Source organism: Vombatus ursinus, unplaced genomic scaffold (assembly GCF_900497805.2).
Source record: "Vombatus ursinus unplaced genomic scaffold, bare-nosed wombat genome assembly UNPS02014797.1, whole genome shotgun sequence".
Classification (NCBI taxonomy): domain Eukaryota; kingdom Metazoa; phylum Chordata; class Mammalia; order Diprotodontia; family Vombatidae; genus Vombatus; species Vombatus ursinus.
This window is the reverse complement of record NW_020954575.1, coordinates 17,403,564-17,411,009: the sequence shown is the minus strand read 5'-3', so window position 1 is coordinate 17,411,009 and position 7,446 is coordinate 17,403,564. Positions and strand designations below refer to the sequence as shown.

At 43.6% G+C, this 7,446-nt stretch overlaps 1 pseudogene; it reads left to right on the top strand.

The window, feature by feature from the left end:
* Positions 1–4,430: 4,430 nt before the first annotated feature.
* Positions 4,431–5,623, top strand: LOC114049142 (annotated as a pseudogene).
* Positions 5,624–7,446: the final 1,823 nt, after the last annotated feature.

The following is a 7,446-nucleotide window of genomic DNA, read 5'->3' as shown; positions in this document are numbered from 1 at the left end:
TGTGTGTGTGTGTGTGTGTGTGTGTGTGTGTGTGTGTGTGTGTGTGTGTGTGTGGGCATGTGTTTGTCCTGTTGGGGAGGAATGGGTGTGATAAAAATAAATTAATAAATAGTAAATATTATTAATTAAATGTTTATTTTTAAAGTAAATATCAAAAAGTTAATTGTTTTTTAAAAGAATCCACTTGGCAGCTATCTGGGAGACGGACAAAAGAGGAAAGAGACTGGATAGAGAAATGCCTAGCATGAGGCTATTACTAATAGAGAAACTAATGAGGAAAAACTAATGAGAGCTGCCCAAGGGTAGTGGCTATGTGAGTAGAGAGAAGGAGAATGCACGAGATGTTATCATTAAAATATGGCCCTCCTCTAACTATGCTATATCCCTTGCAACCCTCCCCACTCATCCTTCTCCCACTCCCCCCAACTCATAGGATTGAGAGAAACGATTATTTTTCCCTTATATTAATAATCAATTATTGAATTAGGACTAAGGTTTTCCCCGTTCTATTTCTTCATTCATAAATTAGCTTCTGTAGGTTATTCAGCCAGCCTTTGAAGTGTAGGACTGATAATGAGATGAAATCTTGGGTAAACTTACCCAAGGTCTGATCAAATGGTAAAGAAATTCTAATCTAGGTCAATTGGTGAATTCCAGCCCATTGTGTTTTAGTCAGACAGGTCTGAGTAGAAGTAGATTCCCCTTTTGTCTAGACTGCCCTAAACTGAGGTGGTATGGGAAGAGATAAGTCTCTAAGTCCAGGAATGAGCAATCAGAGACTTGTCCCCCAGGCCATTGTTAGAATAAGCCCACCTCTCTTTATAACTCCCATCTTCTCATTAATTGTTAACCAATAAGAATTGGTTGCTGCCTGTAGGGAACACCCACTCTTCCAAGAGCATATAAGTGTTGAGAGAACTATTATGTGGGATCTTTGGTTTATGAGAGATGGTCAAATGGCCATCCTTTTATTAATTATTAGCTAGCCATAATTAATAAAATGATTAATTATCCAGAAATTATGTCTCTAAGTCACAGGGACAAGAAGAGAGGTGAGTATACTTTCTGATCTCCACTGCCATTTGCAAATCATTCTCTCACTAGCACCTTTTAATTACCTTTCCTCCTCTGAGGCCTATGCTGCCTGTTTGTGTATCCCTGACACATCCTTGTTGTCACCTACCCACCTCCAAGCCATCCTCCTAACTTTTTCAATGATTTTAGTACCTAGTTTGCTGTATTCCCTTCTTCCCTATCTCCTGGAAATTTCCTCAGTGCTTCAACCTCTCTGACAACTTGACCTCTATGGAGGCAGCTAGGTGGCATAATGGATTGCGCACCGGACCTGGACTCAGGAAGACCTCAATTCCAATCTCACCTTAGCTACTCACTGTGTATCCATGGGCAAGCAACCTAACTTCTATCTGCCTCATCTGTAAAAGTTCCCTCATCTGTAAAATGGGTATAATAATAGCTTGATTTCCTCATCTGCAAAATGGGGATAACAATAGCACAAACCCATCCCCACTCTAGGATTGAGGATCAAATGATCCTTGTGTAAATGTACAGCATTTTGGGGTGAAGGGAATAAGCCATTTACATAGAACCTACTACATGTTAATCACTGCGCTAAGCACTTTACAAATATTGTGTCATTTGAGATAATAGGGAATCCAAAAAGCACTGTTAGCTATCATCATTATTTACTAGCATTATTGTTCCTCAGTCTCCTCACTATGCCACTTCAGCCATATCTTACTATTCACCAGCTCTCAGAATTCTCCCATCTCCGCAACGCAGAACTTTGAAATTTCACTCTCCTATGGCAACCTCCTACATTCCTACTTCTCCTGTTCTTACCCACCAATGCTTCACGTCACCCTCATTATAATAATCATGACTATAGTAACATTTATGTAGTGCTTTGTGATTTACAAATCACTTACAATTGTTATCTCATTTGATCCTTACAAGAACCCTGGAAGGTAGGTGTTATAATTATCCCTATTTTACAGATGAGGAAACTGAGGCAAATAGCAAGTAAGTAACTTGTCCAGGGTCACACAACTGGTAAGTGTCTAAGGATGGATTTGAACTTAAATCTTCCTGACTCCAGGTCCAGTGCTCTATCAACTGCCCCAATCTGTCCCTTGACTCATCTCTCTTCTCCCAGTCCATCTCTCCTATTCTGGCTTCATTTTCTTCCTTACATAGCATTGACCCCATGGCTCACCACTTTATCATTTCAGTAGCTGAAAGGGGAAAGGAGAGAGAGGGAGGAGAGAGAAGAAGAAGAAGAAGGAGGAGGAGAGAGAAAATGAACTATAATACCTTTCATTAGAGGCCAAGCACCTCCCGGGCTGAACCTGATCTGAACCTCATTCCTGGTTCCAGAGCAGTTCCTCTTAGGGAGAAGGAATGGGTGGAATGCCAGCCCGTTGGGCCCAGCGATGGTTTCTAAAGCCCACATTTAAGAAACAAGTTCCCACTCTCCAACAAAATAGGTTTAAAAAAAAATAAATTAATTCAATATCCACTCACTGGAGCATTTCCTCTGAGGGCTTCCCTCCCTCTTTCATATGCAGCCTTTCGGTCTCACCTTTCCACAACACCATAACTGACTGAAGTAAACTCACTTAACCCACTATAGTGAGCCAGCCCCAGACCAGCATTGGCTCCAGGGAACAAGGGCCTACTTAGGTATCTAGCCATCTGTCCTAACTTACCCTTTCTACTTCTTGTTATAAAAACTAACTCAATAATACTATCAGTGCTACTAGAAAGAGCATAAAAATTCTCTTATCCCAGTCTAAATTCAGAGCCCCAGCTGCCCATGCCTCCACTTATACCCCCTCTATCCTTCAAACAAAAATGTCCTTCCCTGGTTATTACTCTCTCACATGTTAACCCTGAAAATAAATGACCAAAGAGCCAGAGAGGTTATAGAAAAAAGCTTTATGCCGACTGTCAACTCTGAAAAATAAAACAAAATAAAATACCAAAGAGCTCACAAAGATTGTAGGCAAATAGTCTTCTTTATTCCATAGACACTAGTGCCAGGGTCTCCTCCAGGAAAAGCCCTCCCTCCCCCACGTGTGTTGTTTCAGCTTTTAGAATGCATGTCTCTGGAGGGCAAGGGACTGTCTCACTTTCCTGTAACCCAGGATTCAAGCCTGGGATCATTTACTTTAGATTCTCATCAGAGGGGTGGAGATGAAACCTGCATGGTGCCTCAGGAGAGCAGAGCTGGCTCAAGAAAAGACATATTCTTCTTCCTTCCTGCTTGGAGAGTAAGCAGGTGTTGTTTTAGACTCTCTCCAGAGGAAGAGGAAAGAGATAAAAAAGTTTTTGAGAAGTAGCAGACATAAGTCTGCCACTTCCCAAAGTCTTTTCTTTCTCTTGTATCTGGAACCACTTGCACTCTCCCCTCTTACAATTATTAGGGTCTTATGCAAATGACCACGCTTGCACATTGGGTATCGTTTGTGTTTGTATGCTCAGCACCTGTACACAGTAGGTATTTAATAAGTGATTTTTTTTTCCTTCATTAACTTCATCCCAACATCACTTTTTAAAAGTGTGAAAATCTCTCCTTGTTTCAGTAAAGACCCACCTTGATACTGGCTCCCAAGTTCAAACAGACTGATTCATTCCACCCTCAAGGGAAAATTATCCAGCTAAGGGAAACCCCTGGAATCCCACAGGAAACACCTGACCAGGAGCTGTTGCTTTTCCTACCTACTGACAGATTCCCCCAGCCACGATGTTTCTGGGAACTTCCCCTGGGAAGCACCTATAGGCCTCCCCTCACAGAGTGATCTCCCACAAAGAATTTTGCACTTAGAAAGAGAAAGATTGCTTGGCCAAATTGAGAGAAGCCAGATCTGGCTCACCAAAGATTTTCTCCGGAGGCAGAGCAGATAATAAGCTAAACTTGCTAATGAGCCTGCTTGGCTTAGAGCCTGGGGGACTTGAGAGGAAGGAGGCTGTTAGAGGCCACCCAGCTCCTCCACCCCCTACAACACAGAAGAACAAAGAGGAACTAATCTGTTCTTGAGATCTGGGAATTCAAACAAACTTCTGCTAAAGGAAGGAAACCAAGGATAGCCCGGTTTGGGATTTTGGGAGGTGATCCCTCCTCTTTAGGGCAGCTAGGTGGTATGGTATAGTGGGTTGAGCACTGGGCCTGGAGTCAGGAAGACTCCTTTTTGGGAGTTCAAATCCAGCTTCAGTCACTTACTAGCTGTGTGACCCCTGGGGAAGTAACCTAACCTTGTTTGCCTCAGTTCCTCATCTATAAAACCTGCTGGAGAAGGAAATGACAAGTCACTCTGGTATCCTTGCCAAGAAAACCCCAAATGGGGCTGTGAAGAGTGGAACACAACTAAAGAGTCCCACACAACTGAACAACAGTCCCTACTCCCTGCTATATGAGCTGGGGAGATGGAAGGAGTGGGGTGAGTGGAAATTTAATTTAAGTCAGGTAGTAGAAAGAACACAAAGGAAAGGTATGGGGTTAGCCACTTTGAAAATGACAAAATGGTATAATGAAAGCACCCTATCCAAAGCAGTGATGCTCCATGGGGTGCTGGCATTTGACAGGCTTGGCCGGTATTTTCATATAGGAAGGAAGAGAAAAGAAAGTCATCCAGCCAAGGACATATGATTAGGTAGAGTAACTAAGGCTCTACTACCAGTAACCTGAATTTAGAAGGGGCTGACATCCCGATTAGCTCTTCGGTCACAGAAACAACAGAGCTGAGGGTCGGCCGGACCAGGATTGAGGAGCCGGCTGGCGCCTGGCTCCGCCTGAATCTCAATGAGCGCTTGCCTGACCCTCATCTCCTGGACCCGCTGCCCAGAGCCTCTGGCCCACCGTGGCCGCCTACAAGCTGGTGCTGGTCCAGCATGGAGAGAGCGCCTGGAACCTGGAGAACCGCTCCCATGGCTAGTTCGACACAGGAAACTGAGCCCCGGCGCAAGAGGAAGCCAAGCGCGGTGGCCAAGCATTTCTTAATGCTGACTATGAATTTGACATCGCTTCACCTCTGTCCAAAAGAGAGCAATTCGTACCCTTTGGACGATACTGGACGTCACTGACCAGATGTGGTTGCCTGTAGTGAGGACTTGGGGCCTCAATGAGCAGCACTAGGGAGCTCTGATAGACTGCTGCTAAGCACAGTGAAGTCCAGGTGAGGATCTGGTGATGATCCTACAACATCCCGCCATCTCCAATGGAGCCTGACCATCTCTTCTACAGCAATATCAGCAAGGACTGCTGCTATACAGATCTTACTGAGGATCAGCTGCCCTCCTGTGAGAGCCTGAAAGACACCGTTGCTGGGGTTCTACTTTTCTGGAATGAGGAAATTGTCCCCCAGATCAAGGAAGGAAAACGTGTTCTGATTGCAGCCCATGGCAATCATCTCAGAGGGATTGTCAAACATCTTGAGGGTCTATCTGAAGAGGCAATCAGGGAGCTGAATCTGCCCACTGGCATTCCCATCCTGTGTGAGTTGGGCAAGAACCTGAAACTCATCAAGTCCATGCAGTTCTTCCGGGATGAAGAGACCATAACAAAGCCATGGAGATTGTGACTGCCCAAAGCAAGGCCAAGAAGTGAAAGCAGGCTACTGGCACATGCCAACAAGTAGCCAGGTCCTTCCCTTCTCACTGTCTCCATCATCTCTCTCCCCTGCCTGCTCCACACACTAACCATCACCTCAGGGATCACAGCACATAGGTGCAGGTGGGGGACTGATGGTTCCTTTTCTCATTTCTTCCTATTTCAAACCAATTTCTTTCTCTCCTGTTGTCCATTCCCTCAACCACATTAGTCAAAATGCCTCCTGGGTGTTTGGCTCAATAAGGACCAGGTTAGGGGATAGGAATGGAGACATAGCTAGAAGCAACCAATGTGGGGAGTTGAAAGAAGCAGTTGTTTGAGTTATTCCTATGAGCCAGTCCTTCCAATAGAGCAGTCCTCTGCCTCGCTGTTGTAGGAAACTGTCTATATCCCAGGTAGTCATTTAAGGAATCATAAAAGTCTTGTTTGGATGTTTCCTCCCTAACCCAAGAAAAATGGATCTGGGAGGTTGAGATTATGTCCTAATATTTACTTGTTGCATTTGCTTTCACAAAAGACCCTTGAAGACTGGTGATTATTCGTGGCTTGTGAAATTAAACTGTCCCACTTGGTAGTCATCAGAGATATCAAGCTCTATCAGAGAGGGGAGAGTTTCTTGATTTCTAAGGGGTGGACGAGTACATCCCACTGTGTATTTTATAGCCCCTGCTCAGTTCTGTGGCAGTGAAATGCCCCTAGATTATATTGAAATATGTCTCAATGTCCTTCCACCTCTTGTCCAGCCACCTGGGTTCTCATCAGTTTTAGTATAACTGTACTAACCCTGCCCCTCCCCACCTTTTGTTGTTCGCTATAATAAAAGAGTGATGTGCAATACTTAAAAAAAAAAAGAAAAAAGAAAAGAAAAGAAACAACAGAACTTTGCATCTGACTAGCAATCAATCAAACAATTGACAAGTATTTATTAAGTGCCTACTATGTACTAGGCAAGAATAATTAGCTGATTCCTCCCTTTCTTCTTTGCAGAAGTGGCAGGAATATGGGTGTGGAATCTTGCATATACTGTCACTCTTGGTTGATAAATATAGATTGATTTTGCTAAGTTTTTTCTTCTCTTTTTTTTAAATTCTGTTTCACAAAACAGCTCTCTGGGTAGGGGATGAAAGATGTGTTTGGGAAAGAATATGTATAAACAAAACATATCAATAAAAATTTTTTGAAAGAATAATTAGTTAAAATAGCTAACAAATAACTTCTGGGATGAGCTCCTCCCTCACCCCACCCTTTCAGTGGTCATCCTCAGAGGTGTTCCACTCCCAAATGAGGCCACTTTGTGCTGATTAACAGGGTCCATGTTACTTGGGCCTAGCACAAACATTTCCTAGTTAAGGCCAAGGAATAGCAGCATACCTATTGGAAGAATTGGGTCACAAGGTTGGCCACAGCAACTCATATGTTGAAATTTGCCTACCAAGGCACAAGAGGGATTGTGTGGTACTGTAGAAAAGCAATATCTGCCAGGACTGGAAAATTCCTATGAGGTAGGCCAGCCAGGCTAATTTTTCCCTTAAAAGGCAATGAAATCATCCTTGAAATTTAATTAGTCCAGGGGACTAAGGCTCTAACCATTGATGTAACTCCCTGGTCATCTAAGGAATAAAAAGCCAGTATACAAGCAATCGACAGCTATTCACCCTTATGAGTAGACAAAAGCCACCATGGCAAATCTGGAACCCAAAGCTATGTGCTTGCAGAACATCCCTCCCATGCTTATTGCTAAGTAAACTTCCTTTCATAATATGTTATTTGGTGTACCTCATTTTTTTCCAGTCCAGAGCCTAAACTGCCAGACTGGCCTG